The 21,762-nt window shown below is 35.8% G+C and overlaps 1 pseudogene; it reads left to right on the top strand.

The window, feature by feature from the left end:
* The first annotated feature begins 1,243 nt into the window (after positions 1-1,243).
* Positions 1,244-5,500, top strand: LOC128566438 (RNA-binding protein 6-like; annotated as a pseudogene).
* The last annotated feature ends 16,262 nt before the right edge of the window (positions 5,501-21,762 follow it).

Raw genomic sequence — 21,762 nt, 5'->3', positions numbered from 1 at the left:
CCTTTTGTAAAAAATCATTAATCTGTAGACTTATGATTTGGTATACTTCAACAGATATTTTTTTCTTGCAACATTTGAGAGAATGAGATGTTAAGAAGTGGTAGGAATAGGAATAGAAACAGGCAAGGGTGTAGCTTTAATGTCTGAAGTGTTTGTGTAAGGGATGAGGGTCACTATAAAATATTTTTAGGTTTGTGATAGCATATTAGTGCTTTATGGGAATGTTCTAGCATAGAGGAGAAAATTAATGATGCAAGAGATAGAGTGGCCAAGTGATAGATCAGTGCCTTCACAGCTATGTTCTTGTCTATCAATCTTTCTAATAGACTCCTGAACAATATAGAATGCAAATTTGATCATGCTATTTCCCCCGATAAAGCTCTTTTAATGTCTCCCCACTAATTTCAGTGTGCCACTTAGACTTTTGGCATTGATCTATGTCTTAGATTTACAAGGTTTAACAAATAGTGCTAGTCCTTATCCTAATGGAATTTGCAATCCAGTTGGAAAGAGAGGCAGAAATCAACTACACAAATAAGATGAAGGACTGCTATAAAACAGGGAATATAAAGCAATATTTGTATGCAATTGGTAACAATTCAGAAGAAAGGTGGAAATCATAGGAAAATCGATATAGGACTGAAGCACTTGACATGGTAGCAGGAGATATGATCCAGAACACATGCTGAATTATTATTTTTTTGAGACAAAATTCTGTTGTACAGGAGAGAGGAAGAAGAAATTCGTTTGGTAGAGCTAGAACTAAAGCCAACTTTCATGATATGCATGAAATGAGCCTTCACTTTCTTCCTCTCTCCCTCCCTCCTTCCTTCCTTCTTCTTTCCATGTGGGACTCTAACATCTTCAGGTATCAAAGCCTCCTCCCAAGGACTTGTAGTTTGAAGTCTCAACGCTTAGTCTTCTGTGATCCATGAGTCTCTTCCCAGTTGATACCAATTAAAGACTCAAACCAATAACAACACCAATCATATTAACCTATAACACCTATTGCAACAAATGTGACCACCAATATCCAAGATTCAAAAGAGAGTTGTGATTTCCCTATAAGCTGTGTTTATTTTATTTAGTTGTTTCTTCTCATATTAGTTGCTAACTTAATCCATTTAGGCTATGCATTCGTTTCAATTCGTTGTGTAAGACAGCCAACAAAACGAGAATTGGATTGAGACAATTAGATTATTATATTATCTTCCTTTTAGAGCACAGGTGGGTGGAAAATTCAATGAGGCAAAAGTGCCAACAGCAAAAATTAAAACATAAAAAACAGTTAAAACATAAAAAAACCCAAATTACAGAAATGTGTGCCACTGCAAAAATAATTTTTATCAACATGATGAATTATTTATACAACTGAGAGAAAAATTCCTAAGAGACAAACTATGCCAGTCTCTTTGTTAAAGATAAGGAAGTGAATTTACTCTCTCTCATATATAGATACATATATAGAAAGGGTGCTAAAAATGTATACGTATTTTAAGGAAGGAAAAAAAAAAAAAGAACTGATAGCCAAAGGTGAAGACAAGTCATGTTGAGCACCACTTATAATTGCTGAAGTCAAACATGCCTTGAGTATTACATATTTAATACAGGTTTTTTTTTTCTTAAAATGTGTACACACTTTTTGGTACCTTATGTGTAATAAACCAAAGTTTATATTACTTTAATAATATGTAGTAATAATGCACAAACTGCTTTAAGATCTGCCGAAGAGTACATAGTTCCTCTAACCCATCCATGTTCATAGAATTATTTTATCTATTTCACCCCTTTCCTCTGCTTGGGATAACCTTGGTTGTTTTGTTGTATATCTTCTCTAACCCATCAACTTTCAATAACAGGCAATGATATTAGTTCATCTGTGAGGTCTTACATGATGTGATCACTCCTTGGTCCTCACCCATTTTATCATGGTATCTTTTTGCATTGTTTTATAACTTTACTTGTCTTCCAAATGTCTGAACTCTGTCAGAACAGAGACTATCCTTTTTATTTCTATATTTCCTATTCAACAGAAAGTCCTTACTAGAAAGTGCTCAATAAATTTTGTTTGAATCAGTAACAAGAAGGTGAATGAAGGATTTAAAAATTTCTGGTTGGCCAAGTAGATGAATGATGTACCGATACAGAGCACATGAGAGGAACTTCTGCCCCTTCTGCCTTGCTGGGGGGTGTTGCTGCAGTGGGATAGGGGAGCATGAGGGCTGGAGAACCAAGTAGAGTGCACAGGGGCAAGAACAAAGCCCAGGAGTCCCCAGGAAGTCGCGGGAGACCACAGCACAGCCCAGGCTGCTGATGGAGCCACCTCTTATTTCTCTTTATTTCAAAGTACAGTACTGACTGCTGCTTCTCAGCACACATACAACTTCTGAAGCTGAGAACGACCTACCATGATACAGGGTTCCCTCATTCGGGATTGAACAGGGACCCTGCCCCCCATTTCCGAGGCCTGGACAATTTCATGAAGGGACTATGTCTATTCATGTAACATGCTCGTTCACTTTGAAAAAAAGTGTTTTTCCATCTACCATGTCTTGGCCAAATATAACTCTGGAAGGTATGTATACATATCCCTAGACAAAGAACCCAGGCCAAGATTTTCTGACTTGGGTCTTTCCCTTTGCCAGAAGTTCTGGTGCTTTTTACTCCTTCTATATTCCTTTCTGGCTAAAAAATCCCATCTTACTACTGATCTGTGGTTCAGTGGGTTCACCCAGAACCTACTGAAGAAGGAAATTCTGGCAACAGAACCATGAAACAATATAATGAATGTAGTGGAAGTGCATACTTTTGGATTGAGGATTATGTGTTAATTTTAGCTTTTATGAGGTTGAGACTCAGTGGTGATGAATAAAGTCTGGCAATTGAACATATGGGTCTATTAGTTAGTACAGATGTCCAAATACCAGGTAGATAATTGGAAGGAATCAATATGTTGTGATTAACAAACACTACATGAGTAAATGATTTAAGTAATATTAATAGAAAAATTCCTGCATAAATAATGATGATCCAGTGAAAAAACCATTCAATACCATTTTTATGGGATTTTCAGGGAGAGATCAGGCAGAGAAACTGAAATATACAAGAAGAAGAATACCAGGAGTCTGAGTCATGAAGTTTTCACAGTATGAGTTTAATAAAGAAAGAATTAGTTGTAAATATCATCAAATATAGCAGCAATAGCAAGTAAATAAGCCATAGTAATGTGTTTGGAATTAGGTATTAGGAAGTGTCACCAGAAGAATGTAGATGTAAAGACAGAAGCCACATTGCTACCCACTGAAAAGTGAATAGAAGATGAGCAAATGGAGGTAATGACCAGTGTTTGACACTTTTGAGCATTTGGATAGCCCATATAGTTCTCATTTGGGGCTCTCTTGATTCTTTTTTTTGTTAAACAAGTTTCTTCTAATACCTAATACCTAGTCTAGTGCCAAATACCATTCTCCTTTGCCTGAAGAAGTTGTCAGAGGTTGCTTTTTCCTGAGCTCATGGATTTTTATGCTACAAATGTGTAGTTTGGTGCCTACTTAAAGACTCAAGGGCCCTTACTGTGGTTTCCTGGTCTCTCTCTACATGTAAATTCCTTCTCTCATATGACCTACCCTGAAATTTTCTGGCCACTTCCATGTCTCACACTTCAACATCTGTCTCTCCAACTACCCAGATTTCTGGGCTCCATTTGGGGACCCATCCCTGAATCGCAGACTTGGAACTAGATCTATGCCAAAGCCCTAAGAAATAATACTTCACATCTCATTTCCCTTTCCTCAGGAACCACAATATTTTTTTTTACTTTGTCTTTTGTTTATTATGTCATGACAGTAACTATAGCCAGCTATAATACTCACTTTTAGCCAAAAGTAGAAGTACTTTCAAAAATCTGATTGTGAAATGAGTGAGAAATACACAGCAAAAATTTTTAAGGCATGTAGTTTTTGGAGAGAAATAGAAAGGTATCAGCCTCCTCAAAGGGAAGGGCTCACTTTCCAGAGAACTGGGAGAAAGAGCTGTGGTCTGGAGAAACATGCCAGGATGCAGACAGCAAAACAATCATGCTAAAACACATTCATTCCTCCTGAAGTAATAGTGGAAGCCCTAGAGCTCTGGGTCTGCCTTACTACTGCAAGTGTCCGTATCATTCAGAACAGAAAGGGCCCTATGGGCCACACCAATGGCTTTATTGACCTCGACACCCATATGGAAGCTCTTCCCATTGTGAAGATCTTACAGAACCTTGATCCACCATTTAGCATTGAAGGAAAGATGGTAGCTGCAACCTGGCCACTGGAAAATGAAGAAATATGTCTTCACATTTCTGGATCCTTCTGACCACATGCATTCTATCAGGGTGATAAAGATGTCCGAGATAGGAGGGGAGGTGGCAGAAATTCAGACTGGTGGTCAGATACAAATAAACAAGGACAACAGTCCTCGACCAACTGCTGCATATATGATTCTGCTGCTGGCTACCATTGTGACCCCTTGGCAGCAAATTATTATGACTCCAATACACAGCAAGATGTCTGTGTGTCCCAGGACCCTGGGTCACTTGAGGAAGAAGAGTCAAGGAAAAGAAACCCACCAGTCAAGGAAAGTCAAGTTGCAAGCAGGATACCCCTAAAAGAAACCGCAAGGAGAAAAAAGACAGAGCTGAGTGACAAGGTTTTAGGAAAATACCAATGAAGGGAAAGACTCCCACAGGACTTCTTGAAGAAGCCCCTGCCTCCCTCTGTGAAGAAGGAAGAGAGTACCCCTCCACTTGAGGTGGTAAACCCATTAGTTGGCCTCTTGGCTGATCATGGAGGACACAGTGACTATAAGAGGAAGAAGAGGAGGAGCAGGCCCCACCCCACAGCCGCACAGTGCAGCCGGGGCAGCGGGAAGAGCTGACGAGAAGGAGAATGAAGAAGGCAGGCTCACCACTGGAATAAACTGGCTTGTCTGCTCTGTAGGAGGCAGTTTCCCCGTCAAAAATCTCTGATCAAACAGCAGCAGCCGTCAGACCTGCACAGGCAAAACCTGGAAATCCACCAGAAGATAAAACAGTCGGAACAGGAGCTAGACTGTCTGGAGAGGAGAGAACGAGAGGGAAGAGTTAAAGAAAGAGGAAATGATCGCAAGGAAAACTCCAAACTTTCGACTCTCCAGAAAGGAAACAGATTAAATACTCCAAGTAAACTGACAGTGATTGTAAACCTGTTGATAAAGAAAAGATTGACACTGGCAGCAAACATGGCTGTATCCAACAGGCCCCTGACTGGAGGAAAGGGACAGGCCTGGCATGTGGCCATCCTGGATTGGCTTCTCTAGAGGAGACTGCAGGCTGGATGAGAGGCTATGGAGGATTAAACATCATACGCGAACAAGGGGCTCCAGCTCTGGGGCTCCACGAAGAACCGGCAAGAGACAGTCCAGTGAGACATTCCCAGATGCCGTCGGAAGAGTCATGTTTGCTCAGTGTAAAGAACCAGATTAAGAATGGAGACAGCTCCCTAGGGCACAACCCCTTCTTTTTTTTTTTCTTTTGCAGTTTTTGCCGGGGCTGGGTTTGAACCCTCCACTTCCAGCATATGGGGCCGGTGCCCTACTCCTTTGAGCCACCTTTTGTTTTGTTGCTGTTCTGGCTACTAGAACTTTTTTGAATAAACTGTTGTTCAATGTGAAAAAAATGACACTAAAAGATAAACATAATTTATCCTGTAGGTAGTACCATTCACAAATTTAGCTTTGTTATTTGAGCCTTACTCATGAACCTTTTCAAAAGCTATGTATAAAAACAATAGTTACAAAGAAATCTAAATATAATTTGAACTCCAGACAGCTAAAAGAATAATTAAATTTGAACTTCAAAAAAAAAAATGTTAAGGAATCTGATGAATTAAATATTTTTTTAGTCCTATAACTTTCCAAATCCAAAAGAAAAAATAGACTAAACATTCTTAGTTTAAAAAATGTAAAAATATAGATTCACCTAAATAATGAATAGGTAAACCAATCTAACTTTTTATTATTTATTATTGAAAACCTGTTGACTTTCTCTGACAGAGAAGTAATATCTTAACGCTTAGTATAACCATGCTCTCTGTGTGATTCCAAATCTGTTGTGAAAGGATAATAATATAGGTGTGAGGATTAAGGCCATATTCCAGTCTAAATTGTCACCAAGAAATGAAACCATTGATAATTCCAATTTGGAAAATATAAAAATTCAATCAGAAAAAGTTAATTGCTACAATACAATGAGAATGTTTAAGTTGTATTAAATATTCACACATTTAAGAGAAAGAAAACAATGTAAATGTCAAAGCATAGATTTAAATTGTGTGAAAGCACAATGCTAACCTTTTCCACAAATGACAAAAGCATCTGTGAATTTCCCTATTATACGTTCTTAGCATTTAAAAATGGTCTGCATGTATTCATTAGTAACTAAAAGAAAATTTCAAACGTTCTCTATAATTACAGAAATTGTGATCTTGAAAAATAGAAAATATGAAAGAAGGAACTTTGAAAATAATCAGAATCTGGAGGAAAATATCCATTTTTAAAATGTAAGGGAGAATAATTCACATTTAATACTTTACTTTAAAAATATCAATTTGGAGGGCAGCACCAGTGGGTAGGGCACCGGCCCCATATACCGAGGGTGGCGGGTTCAAACCCGGCCCTGGCCAAAGGGCAACACAAAATAGCCGGGATTTGTGGTGGGTGACTGTAGTCCCAGCTACTTGGGAGGCTGAGGCAACAGAATCACCTAAGTCCAGGAGTTGGAAGTTGCTGTAAGCTGTGATGCCACGGCACTCTACCGAGGGTGTTAAGGTGAGACTCTGTCTAAAAAAAAAAAAAATCAATTGGGTCTTTACCACATATTGAAGATGATAATAAATAAAAAGGTAAACAAAAGTGAACCTGCCTTAGAAGCTCCCAATCCAGAGAAGAAGTCAGGCACCAGGAAGTTACTACATGAATAAACTTGTACATATTCTTAAATTCTGTGAAATTCACTATCTCCATCTATAAGATAGTGACAACATTTCTAATGATATTATTTTGAGTCTTGAGTCTAGTTTATTTGAAGCATCTTGTACATTTGCCATATTAATCCAACAAGGTTTTATCCCATAGTACCTTGTATGTAAACATCTTTCTTTCTTTCTTACCTTAAAACTTCTTACGTTTGCGCACTATGAACACCTGGTTAATTCAACCTGTTCTTTGCTCAGTAATGCTTGCATCACAATGCTGGATTGTGTTTAGTCAAGGGAAAAGACTCACTTTTCTTTGTCCAAAAGCCTTATCGGGTCACCAAGTGAAGCATGTGCCGGTCCGAAGGGAGTAGGGGATCTCGGGGCACTTATGGGCTGGTAGCACAGCCTCTGTCACTAGAGCATAAGTGTTGGTTTGAGGCCGCCATACGCTAAGAAAGATCTAGATACATGATTGTTAAATGTATCAATTTTTTTTTTTCTGTAACTCTTCCAAAGACTAAGTAAGATTGATAGTAATGGTTCAGGAAGAAAGAGGCAAAGGGGAAATTTTGGCTGGAGTAAAAGGAATGGAGGTGCTGGGACCTTGAAGAATGAAATGAAAAATAAAATCTTCATTCTAGGAGGATGAGAGATGCCTGAAAACCATGACCAAATTTCTGAGGGGTGTAAAAAGTGTTCCCCAAATATGGCAATTTAGAAATTGAGAAAACAGTGTCAAGGAGCTTATTCTCACCTTCCTATCACCCTTCCTTCCTGAAAAAGTCCATAAAGCCTTGGAAAGTCACTCTCTGACCTCCTGCCTCCCTTCTTTTCTGAAGACGTTCATGTGACAGGTGTCTGTCCATTCTGTACATGGGAGAAAGAATTCAGACAGAGACACAAAAAGAAGAATCTGAACAAACAGGCTTTGCTACGTTCCTCTAGTTTATTACAATTAGTTTGTACCCACTCTGTCCAATCCTGCTCCATACAACTGTCTACTATTCATCAAAATGTGCGCATAAAAAAAACCAGTTTTCCCTTATAGAGGATTAAACATCATACTTACTACAACAGCCACCAATATCATAACTCATCTGAGGAATTACTGAGAACAAGACATTCTCCTGGCAAGCCTGGAAATCTCTTGTGACTTGGAAGGCAAGTGTCTCGTGTGACCGTTTATGCGGTTTCTGTGGGTCTTCATTCCTGTTCTCTTGTTCATCTGTCCTTGTTATAGGCATCTCCATTAGGAAACTTGCCATGCCTTGAATAAGAATCTTACTTTTCACAAAAATCTTGAGATCCTTGTCTATACTTCCTAAGAAGTAAGTAAACATGCAATAAAGGAAAATCATGCCTCTTGAGCAAGGAAAGACTGAATAACATGATTGGGGAATGTCCTCTGAAACAGAGTAATGGCAAACTCAACATTGTTTCATTAACATGGCAAAACAGTTTCTCTAAATTTTCCTTTAAGAAATAAAATAGTGCCTCAATTCTTCCAATTCCTAATTAACTGTAACTCAGTTTAGCTGCGGTCATTATGTTTTGAGTATTTTAAAATCTTCCTCTTTCCTTAGCATTCATGACACAAAAGTAATGAAGTTCAATGAAAGTAGTTTTGATTCAAGGCATTTTGCTTTATGTTAGTTAATAAGTTGAATGGATAGCTGTGACCTTTAAATTATAAAACACATTCATGAATCAGCTAAATAATAGGTCAACTGGCAAGCATAAGTTCTACTCCAGTTTATAAAGCAGAAACGGCCAATGAACATACTTTTGATGGCCAGTAAAATAGTTCGCAGTATAGAAACAAAATATTTTCTTATTCTATAAAATGTCAGACTTTATGTACTTGATGAGGTCACAAGAACAAGGTTCTTGTGCACACCAATTTTACAGTATAAACATAGATTTAAAAATTTTTCCCAGCAGTTTACTGTAAATTATTTCTATATTTAATGTGTTTGTATTTTAAGGGATGGTTGAAAATAATACCACTTTTATTAAAATTAAGTGTTCATATCTCTGTCAGATATTCCAACTGGTTAAAAAGCTTTAATGAATAAGCTGTAGTGTGGCCTTTCTGTGGAGAATATATAGACGGTATATATCATTTTTCAGATTCACTAAGCAAATGCACCTTTTATATAAAATCTAGTTTTTAATATTCTAAAACTGCTTATACAAATTGACTAAATGCAAATGAACACATCATGCTGATGGCTTCTCTTTTATAATTTTGTGTACTGATTTCCCAAATAAAGAATTTCAATAAAAAGACCTTCCTGAATGTACACCAGTGACTTCTTTTTCCGAGAAGTATGTAATTACTGTGTGCCGCAATTTTCTGTCCATGCTATTAATCATATATTTTTCAAAAATACACAAAGATGATTCAGTATTTGGTGATTCATAACAAATTAGAACTAATTAATTTATCTGAGTTTTTGTGATGGATATTCCTCAATATTTATTTGCTTATTATCTGTAGATTTTCTACAAATTGTGAATATAACAGTATTTTAATATTTATAAAATCAATTTGGTAACTAGCACTCAAAAAGGAAACAATAATTATTTTGAAAATATAAGTAGAGTGAAATAAATATAAAATTGCTAAAAATAATTATTACAGGAATAACTTGATGATTATTGTTAAAAATGTAGATCTGAATTAATAATGTGAAGAACAGATAATAATCCTCTGTGTCTAGTTTTATACTCTTCTTCAAAGCCAGAATTGGTTATTAGCACCACCTGTCCTGCAAGGTCGCTGTTAAGTTTTGCTGTGAAACCAAATGGATAAAAATCTAACCTGAGTCTAATCCATTATCTCTATCATTATTGCCAGGTTCCATTTGAAGAAAAGCACCCTCCCTGGGCATCAGCCAGGAGTTCACTGGAGTATTAATGAGGCTGACAGGAAGCAGACAGTTATTTCTCCAGAGGGTGAAGTGTTACAAACTAGTGACCATGAAGATGTTAAAGAAAAAGACAAATGGTACCGTTCTTATTCTGGCTGAGAGCATATCTTTCTGAACAATTCTTTAGGAGAAGTCAGAGTTCTGCTATGATAAATACTGTCTAGGAAGGACTCTCTTTGATCTCTGCCTTTTTTCAAGGGTAGACATGAAAACACACTTAATGAGCTTTAGCTTCCCCCTCAAGAGAAGAGGAGAACAGGGTATTAAGAATTTTGAAGCCATATATTTTGATGTCATTTATTTTGAAGTCATATATTTTGATATCATTTTTGTAACTTTCATTTCTACCTCATAGTTCACAGATGAAGATCTTGAGGCAGAATTCACTTAACTTACCCAAATAGCAACTAAATTTAAGACCAGAGACAGGTCTGGGATTTATTCCATCTAAGTTCAAATCCAAAGTGCTCTCTCTTCTACTTTCTTTCCACAGAGTTCCTATATCATCTGTATCAAGTATCTTGTCATACACCAGAGACATAGAGTTGTACAAGCCTGATTAAATGTGAAAGGTTTCAGAATTTAGGTACATTCATTATATTGAGGATGCTTTTAATAGCTAAATTTTATTAAATTCATGATGGAAATACTGCATACTTTCATTAAATTCATTGTCATGTTTCCCTTTTAGAGTTAAGTAAATTGGTAGGTAGATATTCTTCCTTTATCTTTGATCCAGAGGCCATAATATTTAATCATGCGTTCAATGTATAATAAATAAAGATAAATACAAAATTTTCATTAATTTGTACTTTTTTATACAGTATCAACTCAACTTTAATTATCCGCTTATTAAAACCATTTGTCCTCTTTGTAAGTACATTGATGTTGAAAAATAATACATTTTTTGGGGGGGGTAGGGCAGAGTCTCATTCTGTTGCCCAGGCTGGAGTGCCCTGCCCATAGCTCACAGCAACCTCAAATTCTTGGGCTCAAGCAATCCTCTTGCCTCAGCCTCCCCAGTAGCTAGGACTACACCTCCCCACCTGATGTCCCTATTCCTGGCCAGCAGCTCAGCTTTATGGGTTTTCTTGGGTTCCATTGGTCAAGAAGGTGTTCAGTAATCTGGACAGTGTAAGATTTTATTTTAGTTCCTAGCTCACAGTTCTGCAGAATATATAAGAATCAGTGCAACCATGTCCATCTGGCAGGGTTCAAGGAGCTTCCAATCAAGGCAGATAGGGAAAAGGGGGTGTGCGTGTCAAGTGGCAGAGAAGCAGCAGGCAGAGGTCAGGCCAGGCTCCTTTAAATAATCAGCTCTCACAGAACCCACTTATTAATGTGGGGACAGCAACAAGCCATTTAGGAGAGACTTGCTCTCATGACCCAAACACCTCCCTCTCAGCCCCACCTCAGGACACTGCAGATCAAAATTCAGCATGAAATTGGGAGAGGTCAAATAGCCCAAACCATATCAGGAGAGAAAAGAAAAACTCAAATAATCCAAACAAAATGTTTATTTATAATAGTGATGATTAATAGTACTAAAAGAACAGGAGACTTTAAGACTTCGTGAATGAGTAGTTTTATTTAGATTTAATGAGTGTGGGGTCAGAAAAGCTTACCTGACAAAGAGTCTTTTGGCCTGGTATCTGAAGAATGAATGAGAATTTACTGTTATTTTTTGAGCAACAAAAGTAACACAGATATCATTACTTCTTTTGATCTGGGCAACTTTCTTTACTACATGTATCCTGGATTGGCAAACATTTGGAGGGAAAGATGGACACAGCTAAGTATTTTTAGCTGTGTGAACTACAAGGGCTCTGTTCTTATTACATAACTCTGCCATTGTAGCATGAAAGCAGTTCTTGCTCACATGTAAATAAATGGATGTGGCATGTTCTCAAAACATAATTTGCAAATAAGGAATGGTGGGCTGTATCCTGGTTGAGCCTGATAATATACTACATTATTATTTTGTGCTTTATTTTTACAGAAAACATCTTTCAATGAAATTCTTTTAAATCAGGACATAGTTTAAACGATTTTCCGTTTGTTTTTAGCTATGTGAAGGACTACACATTTGCAACTTTAGAATTGTACTTATTTATTTTCATCTACCTTACCATGTTAAAAAATTACTTTATGTTGTGTGTCTTTTTAAATTCCAGATGTATTATTTTCAAGAGAAATACAGTAGGACCTCTATATCTGACCACCTCCTTACATCGACTACCTCCCTAGGTTGAACTAATTTTCACAGAATGGATATGTGGTCCTTGTACTCAATAGAAGTTCCTATGTTGACCACCTCCCTATGTTGAACAGATTTTTACAGTCCGTTGTGTGATCAACTTACAGAGGTTCTACTGTATTTTGCTTTAAATATCTTTGTAATGGTAATTGGTCATCTATTTTAATGAGATATTATCAAGAGATGTATTTTCCAAAACCATTTCTCATGAAATAAGATCCCCTAACATACTACACAAAGCAGCATCTCAAATAAGTTTAGAAATAAATGTTTGCCACTGGTTCCCATCTGCCAAACAGTAACATTTTCTTAATGTGCAGAGAAATATGAAAGATGTGGGACTATCTGGTTAAATTTCCATAAATATAAATGCATTTGTTGATAGACTCCTTTTTAAGTTGTAGTTTTCATTTGTTTCAGAAACAAAATGTACTTCCTTTAAGAAAAAGATGGTAATTGTATGTTACTAAATTATTCTAGCAAATAAGTGTTTCATAACTCACAAGTAAACTTTAATTTCTGTTTATAGCAACATCTCTTATATGCTATAACCAATTAAAACATATAAGATAGAAACTTGAGGATTACAATTGCACTCACCAATCTTTTAAATACATTGACATTTAACAAATGAAAGCCTAATATTTGAAATATCTAGGCTCAGGTAGGTGTTCTTTTAGTAATTACTGTCTAGTTTTTAACTGGTTCATTTTTTTTTCTTTAACCTTATTTACTTACTCCCCCATTTTGAAGTTAATTATCCTTATTGTACCACTAGTTATAGCTTTTCCTCAAAACTGATCTTGGAATTAGAAATGTGCCTTGTAATTTCTTACTCATCTATGCCTACCCTAAATAAACACATATTGCATGGTAAGCAAAAATAGACATCTATCTTCTGTTACAGAGCTTCTGACGTATGGGGGATGTGTTGTTCTGTTTTGCATTGCTGTAAAGGAAATACTTGATGCTGGGTAATAAAGACTTTAATAATGGAAAATAAAGGGGTTCTATAAGTATAAGATCATATCATCAGAAAAGAGGGAGAGTTTGACCTCCTCTGCTCCCATTTGGATTCCCTTTATTTCCTTGTCTTGCCTAATTGTATTGGCTAGAACTTCCAGCACTATGTTGAATAGTAATGGTGACAGAGGACAACCTTGTCTGGTTCCAGTCCTAAATGGAAAAGCTTTCAGTTTAACTCAATTCAGTAAAATTTTAGCTGTGGGTTTGTCATATATAGCTTCAATCAGTTTAAGAAATGTACCACCTATGCCTAAAGTCTTCAGTGTTCTAATTAGAAAAGGATGCTGGATTTTATAAAATGCTTTTTCTGCATCTATTGAGAGGAACTTCTGGGCTTTGTTTTTGCTTCTGTTGATATGGTGAATAACATTTATGGATTTGCGTATATTAAACCAGCCTTGCATCCCTGGGATGAAACCTACTTGATCATGATATATGACGTTTTTGATGATAAGCTGTAATGTATTGGCTAGGATTTTGTTGAGAATTTTTGCATCTATATTCTCTCCTGAGATCTAGTTATGATCAAAACTCTTCCCTCCAGTTCACCTTCCCTGACCCCAAGTTGGGTAGGTCCCTTTCCTATTATCTTGTCTTCTTCTGCTGCTGTTAAAGTTATGGGAATAGATTCCTGGATACGTCATTCACCAGTAAAATCCTGGAACCCACCACATCCTACAGAAGCAGACCATGAAGAGAATCAACCACTGTCCACCTACGCTTGTGAGCTTAAAGAAAATTTAAAGTTATTATTCAGAAGATGGTAAAGAAAGTGTTAATATAGTTTTCTTTTGACATCACTGACTTGTTGTTTCCAATCTGACACCACCAGTAGCACTGTAATTAACCCCCTCTTCTTCATCTTCTACCCTTGCCTTTTTTTTTTTTTTTTTTGCAGTTTTTGGCCGGGGCTAGGTTTGAACCCCACCTCTGGCACATGGGGCCGGCGTCCTACTCCTTTGAGCAACAGGCACCACCCTACTCTTGCCTTTTAATATAACCAGAGTTGTGTATTCCAGAGATGATGTCATCAGGCCACAAATAGTAAAGATTGTTCCAGTCCAAGGCCCAATTCTTTTATGGACCCCTGGATCACTCTCCTGCTGTAGAAACCCCAACTGCTGGCTTCTGTCACTGCCAGATTCAGAAGGAAGCAGCTATATTGAGTCTTCATCCCTTTTTCCTGATAGCAGTTAGAGTTTCCTTGGAGAGGAGAAATGATACACAGTTTACCCATTCAAGGATGGACAGGGGACCCCAATTTTCCTAGGCCTGGGCAATTTCATGAAAGGAACACCCTAACCTTTTGCCCCTAGCTAGAAGGGCCACATTCATTTATTTGTAAATAACACTCATTAACATTGAAAATATGTCCATCTGCCAAGTCTGGGCCAAGTTTAATTCTCAAGATCTAATACCCATAGGCAAAGAGACCATGTAGAGACTTTCCACTTGGGTCTTCCTGTCTACCAGAAGCTCTGGTACTTTTTACTACTTCTGTATTCCTTTCTGTTTAATAAAGTCCTATCTTACTATAAAAAAAGGAAAATAAATAATATATATTTCATGTGTGTCTGATTAGAAGAAAAACTAATAATCAGCAAATATATATATATATATATTTTGTCATGTACAAAAGGAAAAATTATGCTAAAGTATTTTCTTTGAGCATTTGCTGATATGATGTTGAAGAAGCTAGGGAAATTTTACTCCAAAATATTTTGAATTAAAAGCCCTTAGAGTCCAACAGTTGTTGGAAGGGGCTTTTCATCTTTCTTCATAAAAAATCTAGATCCATCAAGAAGAACTACTGACTTCCCTTCCTCTCCTTGGTATCTCAATAATTGTGGGACAAAGATCAAGAATATAACAAAGGTAAAGGTCTAAAAAAGGGCAATGAAATGTTTTATGAGTTGTCTCTTTGAAACCCCAGACCATTTTTGGGGAATTCAAACCTATATTCTTTCCCCAAGGCCAGTAATCAAAGGGGCACAAAACAAACAAACAAAATGAGTATTTTTGCTGTTTGTTTTCTAGTATCTTAATTCACAGAAGCTGGCTCATCAGACTCGTCTAGACAAGGGTCATGAGATCACCATCACTGCAGATAAAGTTGACCAAAACTACAAAAGCCCAAAGTCACAACATGTGACACTTTTCATGTAGACCCAAGCACAACTAGTGAATATTTCCCTTTTAAAAGAGCCCTGCATTTCTTTTTAAAGACAGGATGGTGGTCTTTGAAATGCCAGTCCACCGTCTTCCTCATTTACTGGCAAATTCATAAACTTCCCTTTTCTCTTCCCCAAACCATATGTTCTTTGTTCTCACTGTTTCAGCCTCAGGGACAATTATTGAACTTTTGGTAAAAACTATGCAACCAGACCAGGCCCAAATTATGTTAAATATAAAACCCCTCTCTCAAGTTAATTTTCAAAGAGAATTATTTACAAATCAATCTGTTTTCCCCATTTATTCATACTCCCAAGAATCCATTCATCCCCTATGGTAACAACTTATTGCCACTTAACAGAATTCTACCTATATTCCTCATCTGTTTCTCTCAGAAGTAGGGTATGTAAATTTCCAAACCCCACTGGGATGTTAGGTAATCACTCTGTGATTTTTCCCTGTGCGTACGGTAAATAAATCTCTTTCCTTATTAAGCTGCCTTATTATGAGTTGATCTTTAAGAGAACATCGGAAGGAAAGAAGTTTTCCCTCACTCCCACCCTGCTCTGTCATGCAAATGTGTTTGTTCTAAGACTCTCTTATACTTTATTACTTAGCTGATTATTAGATTGTTCTTTGTGACATATTGAGCAAACTGATTTTTTAAAAAAGGCATGCTGATTCCAAAGCATAGCATTATTGTCCTTAACGAGTTTGGTACACTAGAGTATTGGAATCACACAATAGATAGAATAATAAATAACAATCTAAATGTTGTCTAAGGAGCCATGCTATCTACTTATATTATCTGGTCACCTATCCTTCCTTTCTCCTTTGCTATTATTGAAGAAGATTGGATTTCAATATAGCTTCCTCAATTCCACCAACATGGGAGTTTAGCCATTTTCATCCAGAAAGTGGGAGGCAGAATGAGTTCAGGCACATTTTAGCTGCGAGCATTTTTCTCATGTTGAATCAATTGTTCTGACTCTCACAGTGATGAAGTGTGAGGAATGAATACATTGATTACTTAATGGGCTCTCAAATTTTAAATATTTTATTCATTCAAGCAGTTTCAAGTTTTTATTTTCTTATGTAGGTCAATCTCTTAATATTGAAATTCATTTATGTATGTGTATAAATGGATGGTATTATTTTCACAGAGTATACATATTGGGGCCCTAGTAACAAATGCATCCTTGTAAGTTTTGGTTAGCAAAATTAAGCCAAGCTGAGTCATGGATAATATAAATGAATATTAGATCAGCAATGGCAGAAGCAATCTTCTTAATGGGCCAGAAGTTATAGCCCAAGGGAGATGAGATGGTCAGAGAACAAACTCAAGTTAGAGCTAATACAGAGTAACCAGTGAGAACCTACAGGGTTCAGTGAATAATGTGCTCAGTAAATGACTGTTTCTAACTTTCTGGTTGACAGTGTACAAAGGAACATAAAAGCATATGCACTTCAACATTTAATAAATTGTTTAATGAGAAATTTTCAGTTGATAAGTAACTTCAAATTTAGTGTATATAATAGAAGAATGTTTGAATATATTATATCTAGATAAGTTGATAGCTCGATTCATACTGATTGTCATCCACAGTTCCTGTGTCATAACTCCCACAGCCTTTGTTATAAGGTTAGAGCACTATAAGCCTCAGAAGCAGGCCTTGGAAAATACAATCTGTCTCTGAACTCCTGACCTCCTCTTACCTGCTTCTTTTTCTCTCCAAGGCAGACCTCATAAACTAAAAACATACTCTAATCTTCCCCCACCTCTAGCCATAAAGAAATTTTCCAACACACTTTGTCTGATTGGAGGTCCTGAGATCTTATTTCAGGAGTCCTGCCCCAGACCCTGGTGGAAAGAACGCTGCACAAGTGGCCAGAAAGAACATGAATGCAAGGCATTGCTGAATCCCCCCCTCAAACTATTAAGTATTAGATCATACCTTTTTTATCTAACTCCTTTTTATTTCTATTCCATTGCCATTCATGCAATGGACTGAAGTCTCCATGAAAAGCCCAAGAGAACACTATTCAGAGACTCCAGACAGCAGAACAGGTGGAGGTTCTTGGAGCGTGGCACACCTGAGGAGGGCACAGGAGATCTGCACCCATTCTTCCGTGTTTTGTCCTATGCATGTCTCCATTTGGATATTTTAAAATAGCTTTTGTAATAAATCAGTAAATGTATTTCCCTGAGTTCTGTGAGCCACTCTAACAAAACCAAGAATGGAGTTGTGGAAATCTCGATTTATAACTTGTTGGCACAGGCAAAATAAACTGCTGCTTATAATTGGCATTGGAAGTAGAGGTGGGGAGCCTTGGGGATTGAGCCTTCAACTTGTAGGATCTGACACTATCTCCAGATAGATAATATCAGAATGAATTAGAGGACATACAGCTCGTGTCCACTGCAGGACTGCTGGGTTGTCTAGTGTGGAGTAGAACCACTGTATTTGGTCACAGAAGTTTTATGTGTTAATTATTTTTGCTGAGTTAGAGTATATGACAAATTGAGTTTTGTTTTTACTATATTCTGAAAATGAGAGAAACCTTTTTATTTCTATTAAGTACTAAGCATGGATTAGAAAAATTTGATTTTTGAAAATATTTTCTGGGAAAATATATTTGAAATGGATTTTGTATTATTTAACATGACTATTATTTCATTCTTCATTTAAGTAGTAATGATTTAATCAACTTATTTATAACTCCTGTGGTTTGGGTAGTGAACTTATTATTTTATAAATAATGCTTTTTATAAATATGTTCAAATATTCAGAAATACAGAGTCACTACTAGTTTATTTTAATAATTACAACCTATTTTTGAACTTACTATTTTATGAATGATGCTTTTTATAAATATGTTAAAAGTTCAGAAATACAGAGTCCCTACTACGTTTATTTTAATAATTACAACCTATGTTTTAAATAATAGAAGTAATTTTGGGAATAATTTCAAACTTTTATATACCTTTACTTCAAGCAAGTTACCTATAACGTCATTTCTGAAAGAATTCCACACAAGGAATAGACTCAGTTAATTCTCTTAAATCCAAAAATTTCTATGTTAATGAGAAACAAATTTGAAGGTTGTTCACCCACTTATATTTTGGTATTGCTTTTACTGAAGCTTACATTAACTTTATCTAAATTTACAGTGCCATATTATATCAGGCCTCATCCATTGAAGATGTTAAAGTTAATATACCCCTTTATCTCCAGTTAAATTTATTAAATTAAATGATTAACCACACAAGGAAGTGAAAAACTTCCACTCCCCTTTTATCTTCTTGGGACACAGGAAATGATTAATGGAGAAATTATAAGGCTGTTTTTCCTTTTACAATAGGTCTACTTTGTAGATATTTGTGAACATGTCTTATTCATCACCTGCATTGAAAAACCTGTAGAGGGGAGAGGAAACATGGTAATATTAATATTCTTATGATTATTAAATAGTACCTGATAAAAATTTCAAACAGAATTAAAAATTTCTTCTTTATATGATATAGTTTCAGAATTTCTTACTATTATGTTGGTTCTGCTTTGGAAAAACTAAAGTTTATAAAGGTTCTTTTCGAAATGTACCTTAAAATATGATTCTAAGAACTGCATATACTATTTTTAACATAATGTGATCATTGTAATATCCATGTTATTGAGTTCTTTGACTTGTTTACTTTATGTAATTTTAAACTACATTACATATAATAATGGTCTTGAATATTAAAGTGTTTTATCAAGTTTTTAGTCATCTAGGGTCTAATTCTTATGGGGAAATAACTCTGTTACTTGGAAGTAGTTAGGAAATCACCTTGCATAGATTATTTGTATGGTATGTAAGGTACCTGAACATTATCATGCATTGCAGACTTTGCTAGAAATTATTTCCTGAGTTTCAAAGCTGATGAACTAGACAATAATACTACTGAAAACAACTTGTCAACTAGGCAAAATATCCCTGGCATGTTATAAAGGTAACTTGTACAGGAGTTTCCCTTGATTCCAGTATGTTTTTCCTTGGGGTGGGGGGAGTCTTTTTCTTTTTTTTTTTTTTAAAGAAAGACTGAAGATGATGCAGGTCAAATTCAAAACTCTATTACAGTGTTTCCAGCAAAGGCATTTCTGATACCACATATGTAACTGTGCTTGTGGTTCTATTCCTGTAAAGGTTAAAAAAAATTATAGTTAAGATATTTATCCATAGTGACAAATATCTTCTTACCTTCTTATCCTTCTTATCTCCTGTTCCTCAATCAAATTATGGGGAAGAAAAATAAAGATATTAAGAATGACCTGTATTAAGAAAATTAAAAACAATCAACCAAAAAAAATTTTCCAAAAAGGTAACAGAGAAATAAAATAGTTTTATGACTGAATAGATATTAAACCAAGTGTGTGCATTAAAGGCAATCCCCCAAGAGATTGCAAAGACAGAAAAAGTATATATCTCTTTTTTCCATATCTAAGCAAAGTAACTCTTTACACACATGCTTGGAAGATAAAAAGTAGTTCTCAAGTAAGAAGGATTGACAACACCATTTATCACAAGTAGTTCATCCTAGATTCACCTGGTAATTGGGGTGATCTGTTTTATTGACTTTGTCCAGAGGAAAATCAAACATTTTCTATCATTATGGCAGGTGGCTGGTAATTAGCTTTGCAACTTAGACCAAAGTTTCCCCTGAAATTAGGCTTCCATCATCTCACAGAAACTGAGAGATATGACTGCTAACCCCTGATGATTACAAATCTTTGAGAAAAACATTACTAGGCCTTAAAACTGAAAAAAGGCATATCCAGTTTGCCAAAGAGCTATCCACTTTTGAGAAAACTTATACTCCATATATATTCCAAAAAGAGGAGAAAATATTTGCAATTACAAGTTATATTAAGAAAGGATGGGGGAAATACCTCTTTCCTTATTTTCAACTGGGAGGAGTAGCTTGTTATTTATAATTTGTGTATGTCCCCCACCTGAAATGTAATATTGGACTCACAATTCAGACACATGAATAAGAGAAAGGTTTAGTTACCAATGTAAATGATTATTTTATTGAAATTTAAGTTTTTATACCAAAAGTTATAAGATATGATTCTTAGACTTTTAATAGTTCTGAGCCATTCTTATCAAATATCCTTGTGTTTGCTGAAATGTTTTGCTCTGTCAAACAAACTATAATCCCCAGTCAGAGATTTTCATCAGGGTCAAAATCTTTTATTTTCATACTTTAAGTGTGTTCAAAGTGAGAACTATCTAACAAGTCCCTTTCTTTCTCTTTGTAAAAAAGCAGCTCCCAGAACTATTCATTATTTGTATTTGTAATTTGTTATTCATCAAACGAAATATCATATAATAGAATAAATTCTAATATTTATGACCCATCAGGGTAATACAATTTTTATAGTCTGATAGATTTAGAGCACATGCAGTTCTCTTTCTATTAAATTTAAAACTTAGTGCTGTAGGAGGCATAGTTAATTTGAAGAAGTACTGAATGTTTACTTCATCCAAAGCAATAAAAGAAAGCCCAGGAAAAGATTATCAAAGTCTATGTACTAGTTTTATAGTATAACACACACTATAGTTGTGGGGTGATTCTGTCTGACAAAAGGGATTCACAGAGATGAATGGTTTGTGTAAATGAACTCAAAACCATCTTTTAGCCTTTCTGTGGCTACCCTAAGAGGAAAGTCAGGATGAAATGAGCCCTTCAAGGTAGCTGAATAGTTTCAAGTATTCCATCAAGCAAGGAAGAAAGGTGGTCTTTGAAAGAACAATTCCAACAAAGTTCTTGAACTTTTAAAAATATTATGAATAAATTAATAAATAAATTTATTAAACTATTATATGGAAAATCAACTTTAAAGTTCTATAATGAAAGTTACGTACTTTTGAATTAAATTAATTGTCACAGATTTGTTGAGATTTTACCTACCTTCCTTTAATCTTTCTAGAGCCTGACTCATTTTCCCATAGCACAATTTCCTTTAAGGTGTATTGGAGGGATGCAAGTGGACATTTCTGTACTTTACATCCAGACTCATAATTTCATTGTCTGTGATTTGGTTTGTAGAGTTTTTTTTTACATGACTAATGGTTATTATGGTGCTGGAATCTAAGTTAAAGATTTTTCACACATGTCAAGCCCATAGAGTTTATCTCCAATCATACTCCAGACATACATGCTTATGTTTTTTTGGGGGGGAAGATAAGGGCTCGTAATCTTATTTCCTTTTCTCTATTTTTTTTCCCCCCTGGGGAAAGATAAGGGTCTTAATTTTATTTCATTTTTCTCTGTTACAGGGTGGTTTTACTGTCAATGATCTGCCACCTTTTTTATCAATACTCATTTGAATGATAATAA

The sequence above is a fragment of the Nycticebus coucang genome, chromosome 15, assembly GCF_027406575.1.
Source record: "Nycticebus coucang isolate mNycCou1 chromosome 15, mNycCou1.pri, whole genome shotgun sequence".
NCBI lineage: Eukaryota > Metazoa > Chordata > Mammalia > Primates > Lorisidae > Nycticebus > Nycticebus coucang.
Note: the sequence above shows the minus strand (reverse complement) of the source record. Positions and strands in the feature narration are given on the sequence as shown.